We start from the raw sequence: 26,379 nt of genomic DNA, 5'->3' as shown, positions 1-26,379 counted from the left end.
AATAAAACACCAAAGTCTGTGCTCTCATTGATAAAGCTTATAACCTAGTGGCAGTTAAATGTTTGGGGAGTGAATGGATGTCTAGATACAGGAAATGACAACAGGGGTGACAGCTGCGGGGCAGCTACAGCTTTCCACTTTGCGTAACTGTAAATACTGACTTAACCCAAATCAAAGTCATCATCCTAATGTTCATTTCCATAAAGACAGCTGTATCTATTTTACAACTCCGCCACTTCCTCGCCACCAGGCCCACGGGGAAGGCTCACGGGCTAATGTTGGGATTCCAGTCTCTCGGCCGTCAAATGTAACCCGTGTGTACTAGCAAATCCACTCTATTTTATTTAAAATGTGAATTTCAAGCACCCGTGGGGAGAGAAGAGACTAAGGGCGCCTGTGTGGACGGACTGGCGCTCAGCATCACCAGCATAACCATTACCTTTAAGCAGCTCAGTTAAAACCTCTCCAGGAGAACCGCCAGGTGGCACCTGTAAGGCGCAGATGGGGAGAGTCATTTGCCCCACACCCCACGGCCGGGAATAAGCAGGCTGCGAGCCTTCCCCGTGGGCATGGTGGCGAGGAAGTGGCGGAGTTTTAGCCTGCGTGCAGACTGTGTGATTGCGCACCCCGTTTTCCTGATACTCCAAACACGCAGAGCGCAGATATGTCCTTACACACTCGGGCTGCTACAGGCACACCCGCTGGTGGAGAGTAGCTCGGCCTCAGTCGTCAGCCGCGACGTGGGGGCTGGCGGTGGGTGGCCGTGTGCTGCTTTGAGCCGGTGCCCAGGTTTACCCCGCTAGACCTCAACCCGGGCCACTGCGGAGGGGAGTGGCAAGAGAGACGGGTCCCAAGGTGGGGGCAGGCAAAAGTCTGGGGCGCGGGGGACACTGCCTCCCTTTCCCACCCCCTCCCGGGTCTGGGCCGACGCTGCCAGTGGTGGCCTCCAGAGACTTAACGCACCCTGTGGTTTCTCTGGTCCCGGCCTCACCGTGGCGGCCCCGGGTCCCCCCTCACCACCGCTCCGCAGCCGTGCTCCCGCAGCCCAGGCTGGGCGACCGTCCCCGCTCGCCGAGGGGCTCAGAAGAGGTTTGGGGCAGGGGGTGTGAGCTCCCAGCGTGTGTTGGTCATTTCGGGCCGGGCGGCTGGGGCATCCACTCCATTCCAGCAGTAGCGGGGAGCGAGCTGCGCCAGTTGCGCTACTGTCGCCGCCGCCGCTGGTGACATTGGGAGGAGACCGCCTGAAACGTGCAGAGGAGGAGGAAGAGTGCAGGGAGGGTGGGGGCGGGGGGAGAAAGTAGCCATCGTGCTAGGGGGCGTGTGAGCGGCGGGCGAGGCAGCCGCGCGGGCGACAACTTCTCCGGGGCGCGCGCGGCGGGGCGGGCGGGCGGGCGGGCGCGGAGCCGGCGGGAAGCGGCGGGAGCCGAGCCGAGCCGCTGCCCGAGCCCCGCGCCGCCGGCGCCGCCGCTCGCCGCCTGGGGGTTCGCGGCCCCCGGCGCCCCGGCTCTGGTCTATAAATAGCTGGTTCCGGCTCAGCTCGGCGCTCACACGCTCCCCGCGAACGCCGGAAAGTCAGGCTCCAAGTGCCTGCTGCTGCCGCCGCTGCCGCCACTCCACCTCCGGGAGAGGTAATTCCCCGCCGGGGCGTTCTGCGGGCTGGGCGGGCTGGGCGACAGGGGCTGATTTGTTAGGCGTCGGAGCGGGGCTGCGATCGCGGGGGGATGTCCTGGCGGGGGCAGCCGGTGTGTTTTGCCTTAAGTTTCTCGGTCTTGTAGCCCCGATAGCCCCTCCAGCCCTGTTGCCGAAGGGGTGGGGTGCGCTGTGTCTCCTGGGTGGCTCGGCCACCTCTGCGGCCCCGCGCACCCTCTCGCCCAGAGCCCCCCCGGGCCCGGCCAGCGCGCCTGGTCACCCTCTCCCACGCCCCCTCTCTGGGCCCCGCTAACTCTGAGCGTCGGCCTCACTGACCCTCCAAGGCTGCGCCCACCTGTGTGGTTTCTTCGGCGCGGCCGCGTTGGCCCCGGGGCTCGCTCTCACCCCTATCCCGGCCGCAAAACTGCCGCCGCCCTCCGCCCGCGCACCCCTCCCCCACCCCGCCCTGGAGGAGGGGGTCGGAAGTCGTCTTTAAGGCGAAGCGTGGGGGTGAGTGGGAGTGAGGGTGACCCTGGGGTCTCAGTTGCCCCAAGTCCTTGCTTTTACTAAAGAGCCCCTCTCCGTGACCGCCTCCACCGCGCCCGCAGCAACTCCTTCCTGTAAAGAAGCCCCGCACGTCTCCTCTTAGCCACCAAAGCGTCTCCTGTCCTACCTCCAAGAGGTCTCTCGCTGAGGGGTTAGAAAGCGAGGGCCTCGGGCTAGGGGGAGATGGTTGTTTGGCGCCTGAAAACTGCGCTGCCAGCTCGCCCGCACCTCTGGCAGGGAGGGCCCAGGCCCGAGGAGGTCTAGGAGCCAGCGGCTGGTGCCTGCGCGGACTTTCAGGCTGGTAGCTGGAAAGGATGAGGATGCTGGAGCCACACAGCTGTGTTTGCCCCTCCCCACTCCTCTGAAATCGCCTCCCTTTCTGTCCTCCTCGGACAAGGTGGAGAGGGATCTACAGTTTCTGTGTGGGGACAAGAGGTTTCCAAGGGTGAGGGTGTGAATATTGATTAGGTTGTTTCTGCTGCTGCTGCTGCTGCTGCAAAAACTTACTGGAAAAACCCGGGAGGGTTTTCTATTACTCTTCGTTTAATGATGCAGACTCGCTCCTTTGCCTCTGTTTTTTCTTCCCGGGAGCAGGTTTCCTTCCTCTTTTTGAGATGTTATTTGAGGTCATTACATTCTAAGACTCCAGGTGTTACATTTTGCATATCTCCTTTCTCCCAGTGTGATGGAACTTGTTTAGAAATATGTGGCTCTAGAAAATAAGTAAAAGCCTAGAAGACAGGATAAATTTATCTTCTTCCCTTCAAAATGGGCACTGGACAACCCTTTTATAAGTGTACAACTACATTTCAAAGACCTTGCTTGTAACAGGAATTTTCTTAATGGGTTCTGGACCAGAAATGGTAGTGATCTGACTTAATGCTAAAACAGCATATCAGATGCAGGGAATCACCAACAGGGCAGCTGCCTGACGTTGTGCAAGAAGTTGAGCAGCAAGAGGAATAGGCAGGTGGGCATTGTCTCACTTAGTAGACAAAGAAATGCATTATCTTGTGTTCCTGTGCGATATACTCCAGTAAAGTACTGATACGAAATGAGAGTACATGTGATAAGTACATGGGCCTTAAAAATTGAACCACTTGGATTTGTAGTGATACAAAATGCTGCTGCAATGGAATGCCTTTTCAGCGTATTTCTTTAAAATGTGATTTGGAGGATTGTCCTTGAAAGGTTATGAAATGTGCATGTAAGAGAGTCTAGATGTCCAGTGTCATTAGGAAACGTGCTGATTTAAGAACTGCATTTATTTTAGAAGAACATGCTCTTTGATTAGGCAAATCAATATTCGTATTTGTGACAAACTAATGACCAGTTAGAAAATATAAATGTATATTTATAACTGCGTTTTGCTTGTGATCCTTTGATAAAGTATAAGAAAAACCAGATAGACCAAGTATATAGTCTTGTCCCTCTAGCTGTTTAAAGAAGCACACAAAGTTATAGGCAGAAAATACTTTGAAACTGTTGGGTTTGAACTTCATTTTGGGGATGCAAATTGACTGAATAACTTCATTTCTCATAAGATTTCTGTCAAAATACTCGTAACATAGACTCATCTATTAAATTTGATTATAAAATAATGCTATTATATTTCAGTTGTGTGAAATGGAAAATCATTAAGCTTATGGAAAAGCCAGATATTTATTCTAAATTGGACAAATTGAAAGTAATTCATTTCTTTTCTGAGACCTGGGAATTTCTTCTAGTGCAAGTAACATCAATGTCCACATGGGTAAGAGAGTTGACTTTCACTACTTTGAGGCAAAACCCAAGAGGGCAATTCTCTAAAAGACAGAGAAAAACAGTGCAGACTGATTTCATATCGCTTAGCAACCAAATGGATGTCAGTTTCCAGGTAAGTACCTGACATCTGAGAATATAAAGTTAAAAAAAATACAAAATCATAATTAGTGAGTGAAATGCTTACTGAATATCTATTACGTTTTCTTATTTCACAGTACATAATCCCTAGCCAGTATTAATATTAGGTATATAAATATCATAATTTTTGTAATCTGTATGGAATAAATTCTTGTCTTTCATAACCATGGGGATTGTAATAGATAGAAACGTGCTGTTTTAAACAATCTCGAGTTAAATGTTAATGCTCAGTTGAAAGCTGTGTCTGTCCCTTCAGTATGTTGTACCTTAAGTTTTCAACGTCTTGTCTCTTTCTAAAACCCCGGGGATTCTGCTTATTAGGCCATTTTGTTACTACTTTTTTATGTTAAGTTAGAAATCCTTGATTATAAAGCTCCTTAGGATATACTCATAAGTACACATGTTTTCATATTCAGGCCTAAGAAATAAGGTTATTAGATAAATAATTTCCGTTTAAACATTTATTTTAAAATGAATCCAATGATGTGATTGCATTTTTGTGTGTCAGATGCACACAGCCTTTGCTTTTCAAAACTTTAAATGCAGTATGGACCTAGAAAACACATTAAGATATGTGAGACTATTTTAAGGAATCTTCAGAGTTTCAGGCACAATTGCCATTTGAATCAACACTTGTTTGTTCACTTGTGTTATACATTTTTACTACCTTGCAAATTAATGGGAATAAAAATGCTTATGAAATTTTATTATAACTCTATATAAAATATAATATAATATGATATGATATAATATAATGTAATGTAATATGTATATGGTGCCAAAGAAATATATACACATTTTAAGAAAGGAAAACTATATTAAAATTGTAATACTCAATATATACTGATCACAAAAGATGAATACAAGTTAATTTGACTTCCACAATTACAAGAGGTGTTCATCAGCGTCCAGACACTTGTGATTATGGTGAGCTACTGCTTGAGCAACGTTGACCAAAGCGTCCACTTATATACATTTTTTGACACCCCTGGTAGATATATAACTACAGTGGGATTTTTTTTTTCTTATATAAGGTGGAGTTGTAGCCACTCTCTTATTTCCTAGAAGTATCTTGTTATAGGTGGTATACTATACGGCCAATTAAATATCTAGGAGTTGCAACTTTAGACTTTTTTATAATTGACTTTGTAATTTTACCAAACGTTCAGCTATCATGAGAGATGTAATCCCAACATAGGGTGAAGAGTTGGATTTCAATATAGTATGTGTTTCTAAATCATATTTTCCAAACTGAGTATCTTCAATTGCAACATTGTGAGTAAATTCTGTATTCTGCATTGGGTAGCCAACTTAGTGTCCTAATTGTGTGAAGGAGGCCTCAAAATAGGCCTTAGCAGAACTAAGTGAAATAGATTTGTCAGTAGTCGTTTGGTTAAGCTGATTAAAGGAAATCTTGAGAAGTTTTCCAGATCATGTGGCTTTGGTTTGCGGTTCCTTTGGGAATTATCTTAATTAATGAATCCAAGAGGATGGAGGCAACATTTCCCTTAAAGGAGAAACAAACCCTACCTCCCTTCCTTTCATCCATTTGTCTATCATCTGTCTATTTTTACCTGCCCTTCTGATTATCCAAATGAAGCAATACAACAGGCCTAATGTTGAAATTACTGAACAATGTTCTGCATTTTCCACAGAAAATATGTTTTTAATATCGTTTACTTATAAATTTTAAGTACTTTAAAAGGAGAACCTGAAATTTTTGTTTCTCAAAAAAAGAATGTGCTTTTTAAAAAGTTATGCAATCATGGTTTAAAGAGAATCCTCTTAGTACTTTTTACTGAACAACCTAATGGATAGAAATAATGTCTTTCACCTCTTACCTTAGTTCTTAAAATAGGTAGTTACAGTGCATTAAAGTCGACCAGGCTGGGAACTTGCATTGTAGAATACAATGAAGCAGATAAAATATACTCCCCAACAAGAGCAAAATCACCTACAGCAATCCTTTCCTTAATCTACTCTTTTACATGGTTCTCATTTCATTATCATGGAGATTTACTTTTCTCAAAGCCTAAAGATCAGAGATGAGCTGTAGCGATTACCACAATCAAAACACAAAAATTATTCACTGCTGGGTAAATAAACTTAAAACCAGTGGCATCTTAAATTGAAATTATAAGCTGTAGATAAGGGGACATTGCAGCTAAATTCTTAAGAAAGTTTGAAATTATCATTAGTGATTATTTAATATCCTTTGACATCCTCATGTGCCAAACTTGGTGGAAAACCACACATTGCACTATAGTGCCAGCATACATCACATCCATCATAGAATATGTGACATAGTTGATGCCCAGTATTAAAACAACACCATTTAAAAATTTTCATTTATTTATAATAGTTTTTTTTTAATCTTGAAGCAATTATCAGTAAATATAATTCAGGCCTGTCTTTCTGAATGAATTTGCTTTAAAATAGAGCATTTCTACTTTCCGGAAGACATCCATTGTGCCTTTGGAACTAAAGAGGCATTTAGCACTAGATGGCAGTGTTCAATGCTTAGTAGTCTTGGGTCATTTTAATTGCAATAGATTTATTATTAAAGCTTTTATTTTAAGCCCAACTTAGTTATATCATGAATGAGTTAATGAAATTAAAATCAACGGGCAGCTAAATCCTTAGCAGTATTTAGAAGATCTATTGTTTGTAATACTTGAAAGATTTGATTGTAGTATTTAACATATTCTGCTTTAGAGCAGGGTCTGCTTATGTGAGGAATTGTTAGGAATTAATTGAATTAAACGTGCCAAAATTCTGCTTATGACTAGGGAAGAGAAAGCCAAAGGGAAAATTAAGTGAATGTGGTAGAAAAAAAAATATGGCCATTCTAAAATAGACATTGTATTTACCATTTGCATTTAAAGCCTAATCCTGTCACTACACAGGCTAAAAAAATTTTTTCTCGGACTTGAAGCCTGTAATTGTTAATTTTTCTTGATCTATTGCCCTTGAGACTATGTGGGGGGAAAAAAAGTGCAGACTGTCTCACTGACACTTCAGCAGATCCCTTAATGTCCTCTGTAATAGTTATGGCTTGGCCACCACAGTGACCAAATTGGATTAGCTAGGTAGCACTATAATTTACTGATAATTGTGACAGCGGAAATTTGTCTAAACCATTTTTTCTTGGTTAATCTGGAATCCCTGTCTTCGGCCGAATGATTAAATTATGGGTCATGGGAGAGTTAATCAATGTATTCCATCATCTGTGCACGGGAACAGGACCTCTGCATTGTCTAGCCACCTGATTGGAATCTCCTCAAGATCAATATGGCAGGCGTTTTGACAGTGTTCACTAAGTGTGGCTGCTGTGGGAGTGGAGCCAAATGAAAAGTTAATGAACATAAATTGGCGTAATTCAGAAACACACTTCTTTTAACAAAGAACTTTTTACTATGTAACATTTCAAACATAATAATAAAAAAATAGTATAGTACGATGAACTCCCATGTTCCCATCCGCCAGTTGTCAAATCATGGCCATTTTTGTTTCATCCACAATCCCACTCACTTTCCCCTCTCTGGAGTTTTTGGAAGCAAGTTCTAGAAATTATACCAAAGGAAATGTATTTATGAAGCAGTTATTTACAAAAATAGGGTAATGACTACAGTAAAAACACTAAATATTTTATTTAAAAAATCAGAAATCTTAGCATTAGGTAAATTAAGCACTTGAATTTGTTCCTGGAAAATATGGCTATAATTAAGGAATGCATTTCCGTTTAAGTTCTATGACGGGTATGTCCTATTTCTTAATCACCAGAAGTATGCAGCTGTGCCCTTTGAACATGTTAGGTACTTGGTACCTACTTCATAGACCAATGACTACATTAAGTTTCTTAGATTAAAAAAATATGTTAACTGTCTTTCATACCTTATCTCCACAGTTCTCTTATATAACCTTTTCCTTCTACAGGGATACACATAGAGATAGCAGACCCTTTGCATGAAAAATTTAGTTTGCAAGGAATCCAAGATTTCACCATCTGTCTTAAAGGTACATGACATGTAGTAATCGGAAATTTTGCTGAGGTGTAAATTTAAATCTCACAGTCCTGGAAAGTGGCCTTTCAGTTTGTGAGGCCAGCCAGTGGCCAGCAGTCACACTTCTAGGTGATTTTATGCTCTAGGTGACATGACGTTTCACTTTCTAGGGCTAATTATCCCTAGTGAATGTGTTTGAGAATTTGGGAATCTGAGAAATTGTTTGGTTCTCCTCTTTGAGAATGTCATGGAGCTCCTAAAATAAACCTTATAGATTTTGTGTAGAGTTGAAATTGTGAATGAGTAATAGTTTTTCAGATTTCAAAAATTTGACAGTAACCACTATGTATAAATCTTTGTGACAGTATGTGTCTAAGAGTAAATATAATTCCACTATAGAGAAAATAAGTAATTTGTATCTGAAGGGTTTATGCCGTCCTATATTTTTATATGTATAAATTATATAGGGAGCAAAACCCATGTATAATTTTCTTACTATTAGACACACAGTTTTTTGACTTTCTTGAAATTTACCATAATGCTTTCTTCCCTGGGCTGTGTTTTAAAGACTGCCTCCCAATTTATTCATGTTATTCATATTCTCATTTCCCATTTTATATTTTGGGTGGGAGTGAAGACTGGTACATACTCAGAATAGTGTAATGAGAAATAATCAAGCCAGTTGGCTTCTAGTTGATTTCTTTCATTCTTACTTATTTTTTCCTAATTATAAATGTAATAAATCTTCATTGAAGAAAATTTGGCAAGTGGAGAAAAGCCTAAAGAGGAATAAAAAAATCACCCAAATACAAGAGTGTTAGTATTTTATCATATTTCTTTCTAGGATTTCTTTTTTAAAAGTTAAGATTATTATTGTGTGTGTGTGTGTGTGTGTGTGTGTGTGTGTGTGTGTGTGAAATGAGAGTTCTCATTTTGTTTTCACTTTCGATTCAGTTGTTCAATTAAGTGTAGATACTGATTGAGCCCCTACTATGTGTCAAGTACAATGCTAACCTTTGTTCTGGTTTACAGCAATGAATAAAAAGAAAATCACTTTTTCCATGTATGGAAACACTTCTCTAACTTTTGTTTTTATTGCTCTCTGGTAGTCAAACATATGGGTCATTATCATTTGTTTAGCCATCCTCTCAACTTACACTTTTACATTATTGGCATTTTTTTTTCCTGTTATCATACTGTGATAAATATTTTCTGTATGACCCCATTTTCTGTTATTCCTTGCTTATATTTTCCACTGCTTTTTTTGTTTTAATTTTTGTTCTTTTTTTTGTTTGTTTTTTGGCAGCGATTCCTAGAATTAGTGTACTGAATCAAGGGTATGACCTTTTTAAAAACTCCTTATCCGTACTGCCAGATATCTTTCCAGAAAGACTGCACCTATTTTACTTCTCCCTGGAAGTACATAAATCATATCTCTATCCTCACCAGAATTGAGAGATATTATTTTTTAAGAATGTTTGTTAATTGGAAAGGTGAAGATGATCGTAAGGACATCAGTAACAACAATAACATCATTATCATCAATCACGACAACAGTACTTACTGATCACCTCTTACAGGCCATTCATCATGCAAGATCTTTATAGTATCTCATTTAATCTTTACAACAGCTGGAAGAGGAGGACAATATTATCATCCATTTTAAAGGCTAGAAAACATTTTTTGAGAGGGTAAGTGACTTCCCCAAGGTAATACAACTGATAAGTTATAGAATTGGGTCTTGGACCAAGATTGATTTTACTTTAAAGTCTTAGGCTTTAAAATACTACATTCTTCTACTATTGTTTGTTTAGGTGAGGCTGAACATTTTTGAAATGCTTATTTTCATTTGTGCTTCATTTTTAAATATTCATTCCTGTTTAGCCTGTTTGTGTATATTGGAGCTTTGGTTTTTTCCCCCATCAATTTTAGTGTACTTGGAATACAGTCCCTTTTGCCATTTATGTTGATTTCTTTCTTATCTTTTTTTCTCATATGAAAGTTGACAATGTGTGTGTAGTTAAGTTGAATGTTATATTTCTTTCATTACTCTTTTTGCTTAGACAATGCTTTCTCATTCACAGAAAAGACTAAAATTTACCTAAATTATTCTTCCTTGAAAGCAATTTACATCTAATTCTTTAATGATTTCCCCCCATTCCCTAGTCTGCCTGTCGTTGTTTTGGTGTATGGTGTGAGATAAATGAAATAGATTTTTTTCCGAAAAATAGTTAAGCATTTTCCAGCAGAAGTTTTTGAATCATCCATCCATTTGTCACTTATTTGTGATTCTATCACATCATATATCTTATTCTAGAGGTAAACTCTCTCTCTCTCTGTCTCTCTCTCTACCCTCCCTCTCCCTCCTTCTCTCCAGCCACCCCACGCCCTCCCCATAGGGTAAGTTTCTGGTTCTGGTATACTTACTTTATTCTGTATTCTTTCATTAATGTCACAGGTTTAAATACTGTTATTTGCTTCATCTCTGAGAGGATTGATAATGTTGATTTTTCTCTGTGTTTGTGTGTAACTTTTAAGATACTCTCACTGATATTTCTTCCAGACTCATTTTAGAATAATTTGGTAAAGCTACCACAAAATATTTTTGGATTTTAATTGAAATTTCATTGAGTATATAAAGAGCATTGAGGCGAATTGGCAAATTTACTAGATTTACTCTTATCCAGGAACCTGGTGTGTCTCTCAGTAAGTTTTGATTTGGGGAATTTTTCATGCTATCTCTAAGGACCTATGTAGGACATCAGTCATTTTGTGTAAATATTTTCCTTTTTCGTGATTCACTCTTGAAGCTGACCAAAAAATTATATAGCATGCCCTGTGCACCATGGGCCCACATTAGCTTTGCTCATTCATGTCGATGGTTTGGCCTATGCTATCCATTGTCTATGAGAGGGAGGGGCCCGTGAGGCCCGAAAGCTTCTCATTACTGGCTCTCAACATATTTATATTAAATCATTTTCTTTATCAGTAAGAAGATACATTCAGTATAAATATGTAAAACATCAGTATGAACAATAGTTCAACTTCAACAGCTCACTAATGAGATGTCATAAAATTATCCAAATACACGTATATGTGTTACTTTGTATATCAACAAAATACAAAGCAGCAAACATTGCTCAGCTTGATACTTAGTTTCCAATTGTCAACTCTGATGAAATTACCTCTAAGATCACGGATTTTGGCCTTTTACAAGGGAGTGGCAGGGCTGGGTAACTAGCCTAAAGCTATACCTTATTATTTGGGTCTGTATTCTAGTTACAGAGATTTTTAAAGTGAAAATCCAGAAACATTTTCATTCACAATTTGTGTCTTTTTTTAATGCTACACAGCGAGATATTCTCTCTCTTCTATTGACCCTGATATATAAAAAAGTTTGCTTATTGAAATCACACAGCAGAAAAAGCTTTCTTTTCTTTTATTGTTAGTTTCAGGTGTACAAAGCAATGTAATAGTTAGACATTTACACCCCTCACAAAGTGATAATCCCCCCAATGTACTACCCCTTTGACAACATGTATGGCTATTACAATTCCATTGACTATATTCTCTATGCTGTACTTTACATCTCGTAACCATATATAATTATAATTGACATTCAGTACTATTCCACTTCAGCCTCAGGTGTAGAGCACAGTGGTCAGGCATCTACACATTCCATGAAGTGGTCCCCCTGATAAGTGCAGTGCCCATTTGGCACCTTACATAATCTTTACAACATGATTGATAATATTCCCATACTTTATTTCATATCTCTGTGACTATATTGTGACTACTAATTTGTACTTTCTAATCCCTTTACCTTTTCCCCCACCCCCTTCCCATCTAGCAACCATTTTTTTCCCTCTGTATCTCTGAGTCTATTTTTGTTTTGTTTGCTCGTTTATTCTGTTCTTTAGATTCTACATGTAAGTGAGATCATATGGTATTTGTCTTTCGCAGTCTGACTTATTTCACTTAGTATAATATTCTCTAGGAAAAAAAAACGAACGAAAGCTTTGCTTTTAATAACATGAGTCCTCCATGTTTTCTTGAAGCTGAGAGTTGCTTATTTAAAGCTAGTGAGCCCTCCGTCTGCTGGTGCCCTGTCTCAGAAAGCTGCAAATGCTCAAGTAGGAGAAGTATTGTGTGGGAGGGTCTTCTGGCCTAGTCACCTGTATCTCCAATTCCAGTTATATTATTTTCAAGGGCAATTCTTCTGTGTAGTACATGTTAGTCATATATGAGTTATAGGTATTGTGGTGTGATAAGAATCACGTTCATCTCCCTGTCTATGACAGTAAGGGCTTCCCCATGGATGAGACAGGTGTCAGATTCTACCAACATTTACTTTCCATTTCATGTGCTAGATAACTGAGGTCAACAATGCATGAAAATAAGTGAAATGCATGAAAATAAGTGAAATGCTTCTAATTTGCTTCTGTTAAGAGTTTCTAATTTTCATGCTTAGGTTTATATATTTTTCTTCAGTTGAATGCTTGAAGCAACAATGCACTAGCAGTGATGAAAATTCTCTCAAAGCCTTGAGAATTTTTCTCCTACTTGTTTAAATTTCCCTGTCAAAATCTCTTGGGTGATATGATGCTGAGAAAGAGCATGAAAGAGAAAGAAAAATATAGACTAGTGTAGACAGTGCACAGCAAGGAAATTGCACCGGGATTCTAAATCACACATTTAATTTGGGGTTCTAACTCATATACACTTATATTTCTATGTTTTCTGATTCTAGCACATAAACATTAATTACAATAAAAAATGATAAAAATTCACTGAAAAAGTCTTGAGAAGTTTGAGAAAGTTTGAGAAGGCGTCTTCAAAGACCTCCAGTTGAACTTTTTTCCATGCTCTGTTTTAGGATGACCAATGTCTTGATTTGCTCAGGACGGGGTAGTTTCAGTGCTAAAACCAGGAAAGACTTGGTTGATCACCTTGTGTCCAAAAACACATTTGAAAAGCATAGGGAGAGTAATAGGTAGAAGTTTTCAGATAATCTATTGTACTCAGTAGAAAAAAGAGACAGTTTTTGTTTATGAAAGTGTTATGTGAACATTCTACAAATACTAATCACCTCAGAGATGTTACAAAATATGGAATCAGGTCCTTTGCTGCCAGAAACTGGATATTTTTTGTTTATGTATTTATTTATTTATAATTTATACCTTGCATACTTCTAAAAATGATTTGAGACAGCTTACAGTAAAACATACCTATAAAGTACTGTCTCTCTAGCAATTCAATAATAATGTAAAAGATATATTCTGGAGCTTGACTCAAAGTAGTATGTCTTAAAAATTAAATTTGTTGTTATGCATACTACCCAGTGCCAAACTGTATGTCTTCTAGGTAGAAAAATATATTGGGACATTTAAAATCACTACCTAAATCCCATGATTTTGGATAAAAATATAGCAATTATTTGAGCAATTGTTTGATATTACAAGATTCCCATCAGACAGTCTGGGCGAGCTATTTAGGTGGGACACAACATAGAGATGCTCTGGTCCATCCAAACATGAATGGCAGCTTTCTTTCACTAGCATATTTTCAATTCTGGGTCCACAAAATCTATCTTTAGATACAATTGTATTGCTGTGAAAAGACTGTTCCATTTTTTTTTTTAAACAACTACTATAAACCTTTGTTCTTTCAATTCTAGACTATTGTGGTTTGGAGAAAGTTATTGTAATTTACCAGAGACTGTTTTCTCATCTATTAAGTAGAGATAGTAATAATTATCTCAGATTTGTAGTGAAAATTAAGTGATTGTATATAAAAAATGACTTATGCAATAAAAATAGAGTATTAAGATTATGGACAACCATTAATATTATGGTTCTGTTTTATCCTATACTCAGAATGCTCACTTAGGACTCCATTACAGTTTTAAATTATAAGCAAGAAAACTAGATAGATTCATCTTGAATGGGGGTGGGTGGCCAAGTATATTTAATAGAGAGATGTATACTGATTATAATTTACCCAAGTTAGTTAAAATTTTGAATTACAAATGCAATCAGTTGACTTCCTGGGTAACATAAATGAAATTGCTACATTTTGTATAGAGTTTCTAGAAGAGGTGACAAAAACATAAGTATGTTTTAAAAACGAAATTTAAACTGCCTTAGGGCAAGAAAACACATTTTAAAAAAATATTGAGTTTAACTGTTTTTAGACGGTATGTCTACTCAGAAGGTCACAGTCTCTCCTCCCTCCCAGCTGACCTTCTTCACTTGTATTACTTACCTGGTCCTTGCAAACATTTGAGCTTATATCTTCTAAACTAGCAAAACTCAGTAGATTACATATTTCTCAAACTATCCTTCATATATATTATCACACAAAACAAAGCTCCAGTAAAAGGCGAGCAACACATACTTCAATGTTATGTTTTCTGGCAATGTTTTTGTTTGAGTATACTCTATAGCTTCTTAAGGTTTCAACCTTGAGTTAAAACATGGTGGTAAACTTGGCATTTTTTTGTGTGAAATTTAAGAACCTAACATAGAATCTCATCCAAATATGTAGTCATTTCCTAATGCCAGATGGAGGAGGGCTAAGGGGTTATCTGGGAGCAAAGCTAAGAAATGTTTTAGGAGACAATTCAAGTCCACTCTGATGAATTTTAGGCCATAGCCTCCTTATCTGTAACCTGGTTCATTAACGCCCACTTTTCAAAGATGTTATGACGATGAAATACAATAAGGGATGTAAAGTATATGGTGTCAGACCATAATAATTCTTCGGTGACTAGTAACTCTTCAAGCTATTTTATTATTATGGTTAATACTTTTTATTATGATATGAATGAATGGAATTGAGATAATCATAGTATTTTCTAAACTTTAACAGAATTTTAAATGATATCTCAGTTTATAAAGTAGATATAAAAACAATATGAGTATAAATGCATTTTGTAAATCTACATTTAAAAAATATACTTATTGATAAGGTCAGTCAATGAAAACAAGGAGGTTCCTTTTTTTCTGAACACAAATATGTAAAGTTTGGGCTAATAGATGATATTTGTGCAATTATACCGCCTCTATCATACAATTTACTTTTTGTTTTATTTGGTTTCTTCATTTTTTAATTTGGTGTCTTTATTTGATTTTGCTTTATTTGGCGCTTTTATCTTGTGTCTTCATTTGGTTTACAGGGTTTGTTCTAGATTGCAAATTTCTCAAGGATGGGGAGCGTCTCCAAATCATCTTTTGGACTCAGTGTCCAGTAGAATGCGTGCATGCGGTAGGCCTAAAAATGTTTTCTTTTCACCTGAGTAAAATCACTGTTTCTTAAGGTCAGTTGGTATGTAACGGCATTAGAGCTTGGAAAGGACAGAAAATGATGTAATAAAATAATTAATGAAGATCTAGAAGAACTATTATCTATTAGTTCTATATTATCTATTAGTTCTATAACTATTATCTATTAGTTAAGCTCATGGTAAATCAGGGAAGAGTCTAGTCTTTGAAAAGTTTGCGTGCATTCGTGCGTGCATGAGCGCATATGTATTCTCTTTCATGCATGTGGGTTTATGAGGATTCGTGTGGGACAGAGTGAAGGAAACGGGGGGGAGGGGAGAACATTTGTGGAGGGCCTGCCATGTGTCAGACATTTGCTAGGCACATTGCCTTGAATATGGCCTACCCTCCTTGAGGATTTTTGCAGCATTGGAGCCTGTTAATATATGCCCATTGAAATGTTTAACACCCTTTGACAGGTTGACTATGGAAAATAATTAAAAACTATCTGTAGAACTGTGGGGTCGACTTCTGTCTTCTTGAGGCTGACTAATTTGCTGAGTTCATACTCATCCATCTTATCCATGAGAACTAGCAATAAAAGATTGAAGTAAATGGATGAAAAATGTATACTCATGGGAACTCATGCACTCTATTCTGATGAACATAATAGCTACGTAGCAATTATTGAACACAATAAATACTTTACTCCCATCAATTCTTGATCCTCACAATAGAATGAGGTATGTCCTGATGTTACCCCATTTTACAGGTGAAGAAATTGAGGAAAAGAGAGGAAATGTAATGTGCTCTCGTTGCATATTTAGGAAGTGGCAGATCCAGGATTCAGAGCAAATTCCTTAATTAAGCACCCACCACTCAGAACCTATGCGTACAATCTGACTCTGAATATCGGCAGCTCAAGTAAGAGGAAGCCTTACATTCTTGCCAGTTCCATGTTGAGGTTTCTTCATTTGAGCTTCAATTGATGGGAAAGGAAAAGATTGCTCCCTTGTGGGTAGTTTGCAGCCATGGTACCAGGGGCCAGATGTGCTGTCTCCCTGTTGTGGTCCGGAGGGGGGTAGGTGATTATTCCAATCCAGAAGGGAGGCTGGATAAAAACAATGTAGGCATCTGTAGGGTCCTTTCCTTTGCCATTTGTTTCTTCAAGTTGGGAAAACTGATTATTGAGCTCTGGGTGGATCAATTGGTTGAAAAAGTATATCCTGAAAAGAAAATGTGTGTATGTACTATCTCAAGACCCTATGATAATTATGAGCATCAAGTTGCTGAGCAACTGGAAACCTTTAATCATGCACTTTGAACATTCTAGCCAAATTTTTGTGTGGCCTGAAAACATCATAGGTGGAAGGAAACATCTGCTGTGCTTTTCATGAGAGCTGTGGAATCTGATACGCTTTATTTACATGGTCATTTTACATGCATTGGGCACACTTAACATTTTTACCTGTCATTAAATGTTCTACTTAGTACCTTCCACATGAGTATATGAAATAAATGTTAACCTCTGTAAAATCCCCGGCTTAAAGCCGTCTATAGAAGATGGAAGCTAAATGTAGAAAAACCACTGTACAGGCTGGATGGCTTTTCCCTCCTGCTGTCTTAGAAGATAAATCGTGGGCACAAAATGTATTTTGTCTTTAGGAAAGATTTGTTTACACCGTATGGTGCCAATGATGCTAAGGTTTATTTGTGCCATGGCTACAAATACTGTGGGCCTTTATCCACTCCGTTAAGACCAATATATTTGCAGAAAATGAACACACCTTGGGTGACAACTCTTCATTAAGATAAGCATGCGTTAAATCTCATTCTACAAAGAGTCCTCTGTCTCTTAATGGAAGACAGTGTTGCAATCTAGCATTGCGTGGCCATTGCAGATTTGTTTGCTGGTCTCTGTGGGGAGGTTCAGACGCAGATCACCCAACACAGAGGTTTAATCTTGGGAAGAGGAAAAATGCTTTTTGGAAAACACTAGAGGAATTGGTATATTCAGCCTGATCATAATTCAATGAAAGCGCAGGGGGATCTGTATGAACCATGTTCTTTAAATTAATGGGCAGTGAGAAGTCTTTCTTCACCCTGGTGAATCCTTGTAGAAGACATTTGCAGAAAAATTACTGGAGCTGCTCCCCTGTGGGGAGATTCATGTTTTAATATGCAAAAGCAGACAACTCACAATTCCTTTGCTCAGGCGTTCTGCTGCACAGTCTTACTGCTTTGTTTTCCCCTTATAGCTTGTCTTCCTGAAAACTTCTGTGGTTCTTGAGATTATCGTCCTAAGTGAAATAAGGCCACCAGAAAAAGTAGAGAACGATATGATTTCACTCATATGTGATATATAATACTGAAAGCAACAAATGAACAACACAAACAAACAAACAAAAATTCATAGGCACAGATAATATTTTAGTGGCTACCAGAGGGCACGGGGGAGAGGGGGTAGTAGAAGAAGGAAAAGGGCGTCAAATATATGGTGATGGAAGGAGAACTGGCTATGGGTGGTGAACACACAATACGGTATATAGAATATGTATTCTAGAACTGTACTTGTACACTTGAAATCTATATAATTTTACTAACCAATGTCACAACCATAAATTTAATAATAAAATATGAAAAACAAAAACTGTTTGTGGAGTGAAATACAGCCACTAATACCAAGGACTCTGCTACATGGACCCACCAAGCAATTTGTGACCTAGATCTGGTAGAATAAATGTCTTTGTGAAGGTATGGAGATTTTCCTGCTCATCTATTTGAGTTTACTACTCGATTTACTGGCATCAGAGTTAGGCACTGGGAGATGCTGATGGTGAAGGTTGTATCCTTAGACCCTCTTACCTCTAATTTCCAGTGAAAGTAGAGGCTGATGAGAGCATTACCTTTAATGACATGTCACCAGTATATGGCACTCATGGGTCTTACCGTCATCCTCTCTTCTTTCCTGTGTGGCCTCCTGAAATCTCAGGGATCTCTACATGGCCATCCTTCCTTATTTCCTGTATCTCCACTTCTCCTCTGCCTCCTTCCAACGAGCAGTGAACATACTCAAGATTTTCACATGCTAAAAAGAATAAACCATCCTCTCTACTGAGTATTCCACTCCAGCTACCTTCATTTCTCTTCCACGCGAGAGCCAAACATCTTGGAAGAGATTTGCATTTCCAAAGCTTTCCTGTGTCATTGTAGCCTGCACTCTACTCCCATGAAACTGCCTCTGCCAAGGTCACTAAGATTCTTTGTGGTATGTTACACAGCCAGTTCTCTTACTTGACTGCTTGGCAATATCAGATTTTGTTAACTATTCTGTTAAAAAATTCTCCCCGTTTTTCTTGATACTGAATTCTTTTCTTAAATTTAACTGCTGAATATAAAAATATCTTGGATAAAAATATGTATAAAATGGTTGTATGTATAAGAAAAAAATCATCAAACATGCTTTCGCCCCTCTCTTTGATTGGGATTACACTGAACCTTTAAATTAACTTGGGTAGATCTGATCCCTTCCAATGTTGATATAATCTTTGTATCCAAAATGTATTTCTGTCTTATTGACTTTCAGTACAGTTTAAACATTTGTTCTATAAAGGTCCTCTGCATCCTGTGTTAATTTTATTCTTCGGCACCTCATTTTTATTTTAGTAATTTAAAATAGTATCTATTTTAAAATTATATTTTCTTACTATTTGTTAATATCATATAGAAATATTGATTTTAGTGTATTGATCTTATAATCAACCACTTTACTAAATTCTCTTATTCTGACATTTTCTTTTCTTTTCGTTTTTTGTACCTTTGCTGTTTTCTAAGAGTATGTATTACGAGAGTTTATTGTTAGTAAACACTCTTCGTTCTATTTATCTTAAACTGCCTTTGTTTTGGGCTCCTATTGAATAATACTGTTATACAATTCCAAGTTGACAGCTTTCTCTCAGCATTTTGAAGATATTGTTCCACAGTTTTCTGGCTTCTACTGTTACTATTGAGAATTTAGCTGTCAGTCTAATAGCCATTTCTTTGTAGTGATCTGTCTTTTCTTTCTCATTGAGATAAAGGGGAGTCACAAGGAAGAGTGCAAAATTCAGGAACAATAGCAACAGAACTGGGAGAGGTTACTGGAAACTGGAAGGGATGGCTGTGTAGAGCGGGAGCAGTGAGTGACCTTCTGTCAAGGGACACATCTGCCCTGGGGACCTCACAGAGAAGGAGCCAAGGTTAGAGACACTTGGACTCACTCTCCCCCTCCTCTCTCTTGTCTCGTGCCCGTGCTCCTCCTTGTGCAAGCCCAATCAGAAGTCAGGGGCCATGATACGATTGATATGATGATAGAGGGCAGACATAAATAGAGGGTGGAGAGCATGATGCAAAAGGGTGGGAAGAGTAGATCTGGAGGGTTCGACATCATATATTTAGCCCATTCTACCTAATTTTCTTTTCAGTTTTATTTTGATCATTCTTGGCTTTTTCTCAAACTTATATCCCCTCTTTTACTTCTTTGAGCATCTCATTCATCGTGATTTATCTTGTACCTGTTAGGTCTGGTATCTTAAGTTTAGAGGTTTTAACTTTTTGGTGTTTCTGCTGACTCTTGCCATGATGGCTTGTTTTCTTGAGTTTATGTTCATTTGTTAATGTGAGCACATTTTTGGCTAAAATTAATCTGTGCAATTCTGAGTTGAGGATCCTTTTCTCCAAAGAGGATTTGCAGTTATTTCGGCAACATACCAGGACCTCCACAACCTTCTGTGTATGAGTAGTGTCATTTAAACCTAAGACTCCTGTGAAAGAATAACTATATATACAGGTTTTCAGAAAAGGCTTTCATTGTTTTCCCAACTCAGAGCTATGCTGGAGGCAGGCAGATTTCCTCATCTGTTCCCTTTGTTGATGGAAGTTTTACAGCCTCACCATTTATAAAACTACTGCCCTGAGTAGGGGGTCAGGGTCCTCCTCCCCCCAGGACACAGGCCCAAAGCCTTCACACCTATTCTCTTATACTGGAACTCCTCAAGGTCTAGTTTCCTTGTTTTAATGTTTGTCCTGCCCTGTCTTGATTTATTGTTCATTTTAATTTGCCATTGAAGGATTTCCTTTAATTTCTTGCAGACTCAGCATTGTATGTGTTATTGCAATTTACTGGAAATCTAGGACATTGGTGTGAAAGCAAATCATCAGTTTTTCTGTTTTTTACTCTTGTCTTGCCCTGTCATCCTTCTCAGTGTCATTCCCTGCCTGTCCTTTAAATTTGAAGTACTTCAGAGTTCTTCAAAGGGAACTCTTCTACTTCCCTTCTCCTGTATCTTCTTATACTTACAAATCAATTATTACATTAATTCACCACCTGTTGTAATCTCCATGTGGACAGGGATTAGGTTGATGTTTTTCACCAATATCTCCCTAAGGTTTAGCACACGGTAAGTGTCCAGTTCATATTTGTTGAGTGAATGAGTGAATGGAAGAACAGTTAATGTGTCTCAATAGTAGGTGGGGGGATGGAACAGTGATGGTACCTTAATAGATAAATACTTTGTTTACTTCACTTCTCTTCAGGAAATATGTCTGTGCCTTTGGATTTGTCGCTACTTCATGTTACAGGCAGTGTTAAATATTTTTTACCCTTCCCTTAAGAATATATATACCGTGTTTCCCCGAAAATAAGACCTAGCTGGACCATCAGCTCTAATGCATCTTTTGGAGTAGAAATTAATATAAGACCCAGTCTTATTTTACTCTAATATAAGACCGGGTCTTATATAATATAATAAAATATAATTTAAGATTGGGTTTTATGTAATATAATGTAATATAATACCGGGTCTTATATTAATTTTTTGCTCCAAAAGACACATTAGAGCTGATTGTCTGGCTAGGTCTTATTTTTGGGGAAGCATGGTATATATACCTGTAATGCATGTGAACATGTAGAATTCTGAACAGCTTCAGTTGATAATGGGGTTTTTCTATCTGCTGAGGGGGATGTTATTGCATCTCTCCTGGTGAATAGTAACAAATTATTATTGGCATTTTTTCCAGTTAATATAAGGACCTTCTAGTTCGCGTGTGACTTTATTAAATTTGATGGTTGGGCTGGAAGACTTAGCTTCAAGAGGAGCAGGTAAAATGAAATTAACTTCTGCTAATATTCAGAGCATGCAACACCTGAGTACATATGGGGAAACACTTTCAGTGCATAGGGGTGGAGGACTAGCGTGAAATCGGTCTTTATTAATATTGCATAGCTCTTATGCCAACAGCATGGGATTGGCTCATGTTTGTAAGGTTCTTTTTCTCAAAGAAGAGCATGGAGAACGAGCTACTGCTGTGTAGAGGAAAACCAGAGACTGACTCTCAAAATAAAGAACTCCTGGCTTTCCAAACAACTGGTGACTGACCTTGAAAGCAGGTGGCTACTAGGAGCGGTAAGGCAAGGCCAGATTTCAGTGATCTTCAGTAAGCCTTGAAAACAATGATGGGGGAGATGACTTCAGGAATAATAGATACTGCAGAACGTCACCAATAGGTCTAAGGACAAAGAAGCGCTGCTGCACATTTCAGTAACTACAAAGGAAAAGCGATTTCAAGCACAGTGACAAGCTTCCAAGAACTTTTAAAGATGAAAATGGGCATTGTGCTTTATCTTGGCTATTTTGGATAGCTTGCTGGGTTATTCATTTTCCTGGTACGTCAGAAGCTGGCGAGCTGAGGTTGTGAAGACCATAGTGGAGAGAGATCTTGTCAAAGTGAATAGGGACACAGACCTCACTGTCTGAGTTTCCCCAGAGAAACACTGGTTGAAAAGAACGGTATTATAAATGCAAACAAAATATCAGAGAGGCAGAGCCTGTGCAGGGGGAGAGAGAGTGTGCAGTTTTAAGAGATGCGTGGGAAAAGTTTCAAACACACTTTGTGTGTTTGAGTTTAAGGAGACAATTCAGCATTAGGAGAATGAAAAAAGGGATAGGGCAGTGCCTACTAGGACTAGAGATTTGGGGACAGCAGGCAAAATCTCCAAGAGCAAACCTAAATGACAGCAGCTACTCAGGTAAAATGCTGGAACGAATGCTACTAATTCTTTTGTGGCATTGTCTTGAAATATAAGAATATTGAAAATGAAGGACTTGTTCCATGAAATTTAAGGGATATGAACCTCATCGCAACCCATAGCCAAATCCATGTATGGAACTTGAACTAAACCAACTGAAGCTTAGGGGAAGGTATCTTCAAATTTTGGCTGTTAGACCTGAAGAAGAAAGATATGGTAGTTGTTGCTCATGTGTATTTCACAGATTAATTTGTTAAGTTTCAAACTAGTTGCATTGAAATTACATTTAAGGTGGTCAATGGAAAATGGGCGATGGCATTAAATTGAAAAGAAGTTAAGTGTCTAGAACAGGGTATAGAAACAATGAAACATATGAAAAGGGGCTTTTATTTTCCACATCTGTAAAAATAAGAGATTGGACAAAAGGTCACTGAGCTTCCTTCTAGCTTGAATATGATATGGCTCTGAGAATCTACAGTTTGCATTTTTTCCCCTATTTTTCTTTGCTGTGCTCTACACTATAGCCAAACAAGACTACTTGATTTTTGCCAAATGCACCCGCTGCTTGTTCATATTTTCACCTTTAATAAGAGTACACTTCTTTCCCAATTTTGTCTCTCAAAATTCTACCCATGCTTCAAGGTCTAATCTGGGTTAAATGCCACAAAGCTGTCCACAAGTTCCCTAGCTGAAAGCGACCTCCAGGTGCTGTGCACCAAAATGCATGTGGTTACATACTGCCAACACTGTCTCTGTGTGATGCGTGTTTACATGCCCATTCTTAACTCTACTAGATTGTGAACTTCCTGCAGTCAGGGTTTGGATTGATAGATTCCCAGGAATGTGTAGCACCGTGCTTTGCACATGATAGGTGCTTTCCGTTTATACATTGAATTGAAAGTTAAGTAAAGAAAATAATTTGCTGGTAGAGTAAAGCCAGTCGGATAAAGTGACAGTAAAATCTTAAATTTATGTAATACATTGATTGAGTGAAAATAAGCAAATTTTATAATCTAGAGTCTAAAACAAGTGAATGGGAACATTTTTGACATCTCAATTAGCAGAAGTTAGATTATCAGCTCGCACATTGAAGTCATTCTAGGAGTGACGTCATAGGAATGATGGCAGCGGGGCGCACTTTTTGAGTTCTCCTCCGGATCTTATCACAAACGGGACATATAACCCATCAAAGGACTCTCTGCTCATCACGCAGAACAGCTAAATGACTCGTGCAAAGATTACTTGCAGATGGGCAAATTTACTAGATTTACTCTTATCCGGGAACCTGGTGTGTCTCTCAGTAAGTTTTGATTTGGGGAATTTTTCATGCTATCTCTAAGGACCTATGTAGGACATCAGTCATTTTGTGTAAATATTTTCCTTTTTCGTGATTCACTCTTGAAGCTGACCAAAAAATTATATAGCATGCCCTGTGCACCATGGGCCCACATTAGCTTTGCTCATTCATGTCGATGGTTTGGCCTATGCTATCCATTGTCTATGAGAGGGAGGGGCCCGTGAGGCCCGAAAGCTTCTCATTACTGGCTCTCAACATATATTTATATTAAATCATTTTCTTTATCAGTAAGAAGATACATTCAGTATAAATATGTAAAACATCAGTATGAACAATAGTTCAACTTCAACAGCTCACTAATGAGATGTCATAAAATTATCCAAAGACACTTATATGTGTTACTTTGTATATCAACAAAATACAAAGCAGCAAACATTGCTCAGCTTGATACTTAGTTTCCAATTGTCAACTCTGATGAAATTATCTCTAAGATCACGGATTTTGGCCTTTTACAAGGGAGTGGCAGGGCTGGGTAACTAGCCTAAAGCTATACCTTATTATTTGGGTCTGTATTCCAGTTACAGAGATTTTTAAAGTGAAAATCCAGAAATATTTTCATTCACAATTTGTGTCTTTTTTTAATGCTACACAGCGAGATATTCTCTCTCTTCTATTGACCCTAATATATAAAAAAGTTTGCTTATTGAAATCACACAGCAGAAAAAGCTTTCTTTTATTGTTAGTTTCAGGTGTACAAAGCAATGTAATAGACATTTACACCCCTCACAAAGTGATAACCCCCCCAATTTACTACCTACCCCTTTGACATCATGTATGGCTATTACAATTCCATTGACTATATTCTCTATGCTGTACTTTACATCTCGTCACCATATATAATTATAATTGACATTCAGTACTATTCCACTTCAGCCTCAGGTGTAGAGCACAGTGGTCAGGCATCTACACATTCCATGAAGTGGTCCCCCTGATAAGTGCAGTGCCCATTTGGCACCTTACATAATCTTTACAACATGATTGATAATATCCCTATAATTTATTTCATATCTCTGTGACTATATTTTGACTACTAATTTGTACTTTCTAATCCCTTTACCTTTTCCCCCACCCCCTTCCCATCTAGCAACCATTTTTTTCCCTCTGTATCTCTGAGTCTATTTTTGTTTTGTTTGCTCATTTATTCTGTTCTTTGGATTCTACATGTCAGTGAGATCATATGGTATTTGTCTTTCGCAGTCTGACTTATTTCACATAGTATAATATTCTATAGGAAAAAAAAACGAACGAAAGCTTTGCTTTTAATAACATGAGTCCTCCATGTTTTCTTGAAGCTGTCGGTAACCACAAGATGGCCATGGGGTTTTGAAAATTAATTTGGGGAGCGTAATCAATAATGTCATAAAGATTTTGTAGGGTATCCGATGGACACGTGTCCTATTTGGGAGACCACCTGAGGGATAATGTAGATGCCTGATCACTGCACTGTACACCTGAAGCTGAACAATAATGAAAGCCAACTATAATTTTATATATATATATATATATATGTATATATATGTATGTATATACTTACAAGAAGCGGAGTACAACATTAGGAATAGAGACAGTGGAAATGTAATGGCTCTGTGTGACATCAGAGGGATAGTGGACGGGGGTGGGGGTCCACACAGTGTGAGAGATATAAATGATAAACATCTAAGTATTACTTTGTCTTGTGCACCTGAAACTTATAACAAAAAAAAGTCATTCTAGTAACCACATCCCCTCTTGAAAAAGTAATAAGGCTTCTAGAAATACAAAAAAAATATAAATAAATAAAAAAGGAAAAAACCTATTCTGTTCACAAAAGGCAAATAATGCGCCCTTTACAATATGTCAAAAGGACCATGGTCACTAGAAAAGTCTGACATATACTTTATTTAGCTCATCAAAGAGATTAGCATACAAATCCAAGGTTATAGTTATTATACAGAATTGCCATTGTTTCCCCCTCCAGTATATTTCCCAGCTTTAAGTTCTCTGCTGCTAAAATGGAAATGACTTTAAAGAAGTCCTCAGTACTTTGTCAGGAAATGTATCTCTAAATCCAAAGATAAAGATTTCCATTTTGAACACTTTCTAATTTATATCATTAACATGAAGGTGTACTTTTTTGTGTTTTTTTCTTTTTTGAAAGGATACTCTTTATTTTAAAAATTCATTTATATAAAGTGGAATAATCTTAAGGTAGTCAAACTATCTTTTTGAGAGGGAGTCATTGAGACCCTGTATCTGAATGAAGGGCTGGGGAAAATACATGAGCGTCATGCTGTTATGACTTCACCTGTTATAACTCGCCTGCTATTGTGGAGAGAAGAAAGCTTTTGAATTGTGCCAGAGGAGGTGGTAGTTCATACCAGAAAAGCCATAGCTTTTGGAGTTTGAGTTATGTCCAATTTTAAATTTCAAAGGAATCACTGATTTGTGTTCAAGATAGAGATTCTTAGACTCTTCTAAGAATGTTCAAGCCAGGAGGGTTTAGAGGAAAGAAGGCGTGGTTTAGGAAAAGAGCCTAGAGAACTGACTGCTCCTTTGCCTTCTCGTGGGATAGACTTCAGGTTAGGGGAACAGCTTTTATCCTAGAGCCCCGTCAGCCCAACTGGAACAACCAGC

At 38.7% G+C, this 26,379-nt stretch overlaps 1 protein-coding gene across 3 annotated transcripts in view; it reads left to right on the top strand.

Moving 5' to 3' along the window:
* The first annotated feature begins 1,393 nt into the window (after positions 1-1,393).
* Positions 1,394-26,379, top strand: part of INPP4B (inositol polyphosphate-4-phosphatase type II B) — a 574,953-nt gene continuing 549,967 nt past the window's right edge. For 2 of the 3 annotated variants that reach the window (XM_081077543.1, XM_081077544.1), the window contains exon 1: positions 1,409-1,628. The gene's annotated coding sequence lies outside the window, so the exon portion shown is untranslated. Of the gene's footprint in view, positions 1,629-26,379 lie in introns of all 3 variants that reach the window. The other variant, XM_081077545.1, reaches the window with a different exon arrangement.

Source organism: Rhinolophus hipposideros (assembly GCF_964194185.1).
Source record: "Rhinolophus hipposideros genome assembly, chromosome: 16".
Taxonomy (NCBI): domain Eukaryota; kingdom Metazoa; phylum Chordata; class Mammalia; order Chiroptera; family Rhinolophidae; genus Rhinolophus; species Rhinolophus hipposideros.
The sequence above is the reverse complement of the archived record's forward strand: the minus strand, read 5'-3'. Positions and strand labels throughout refer to the sequence as shown.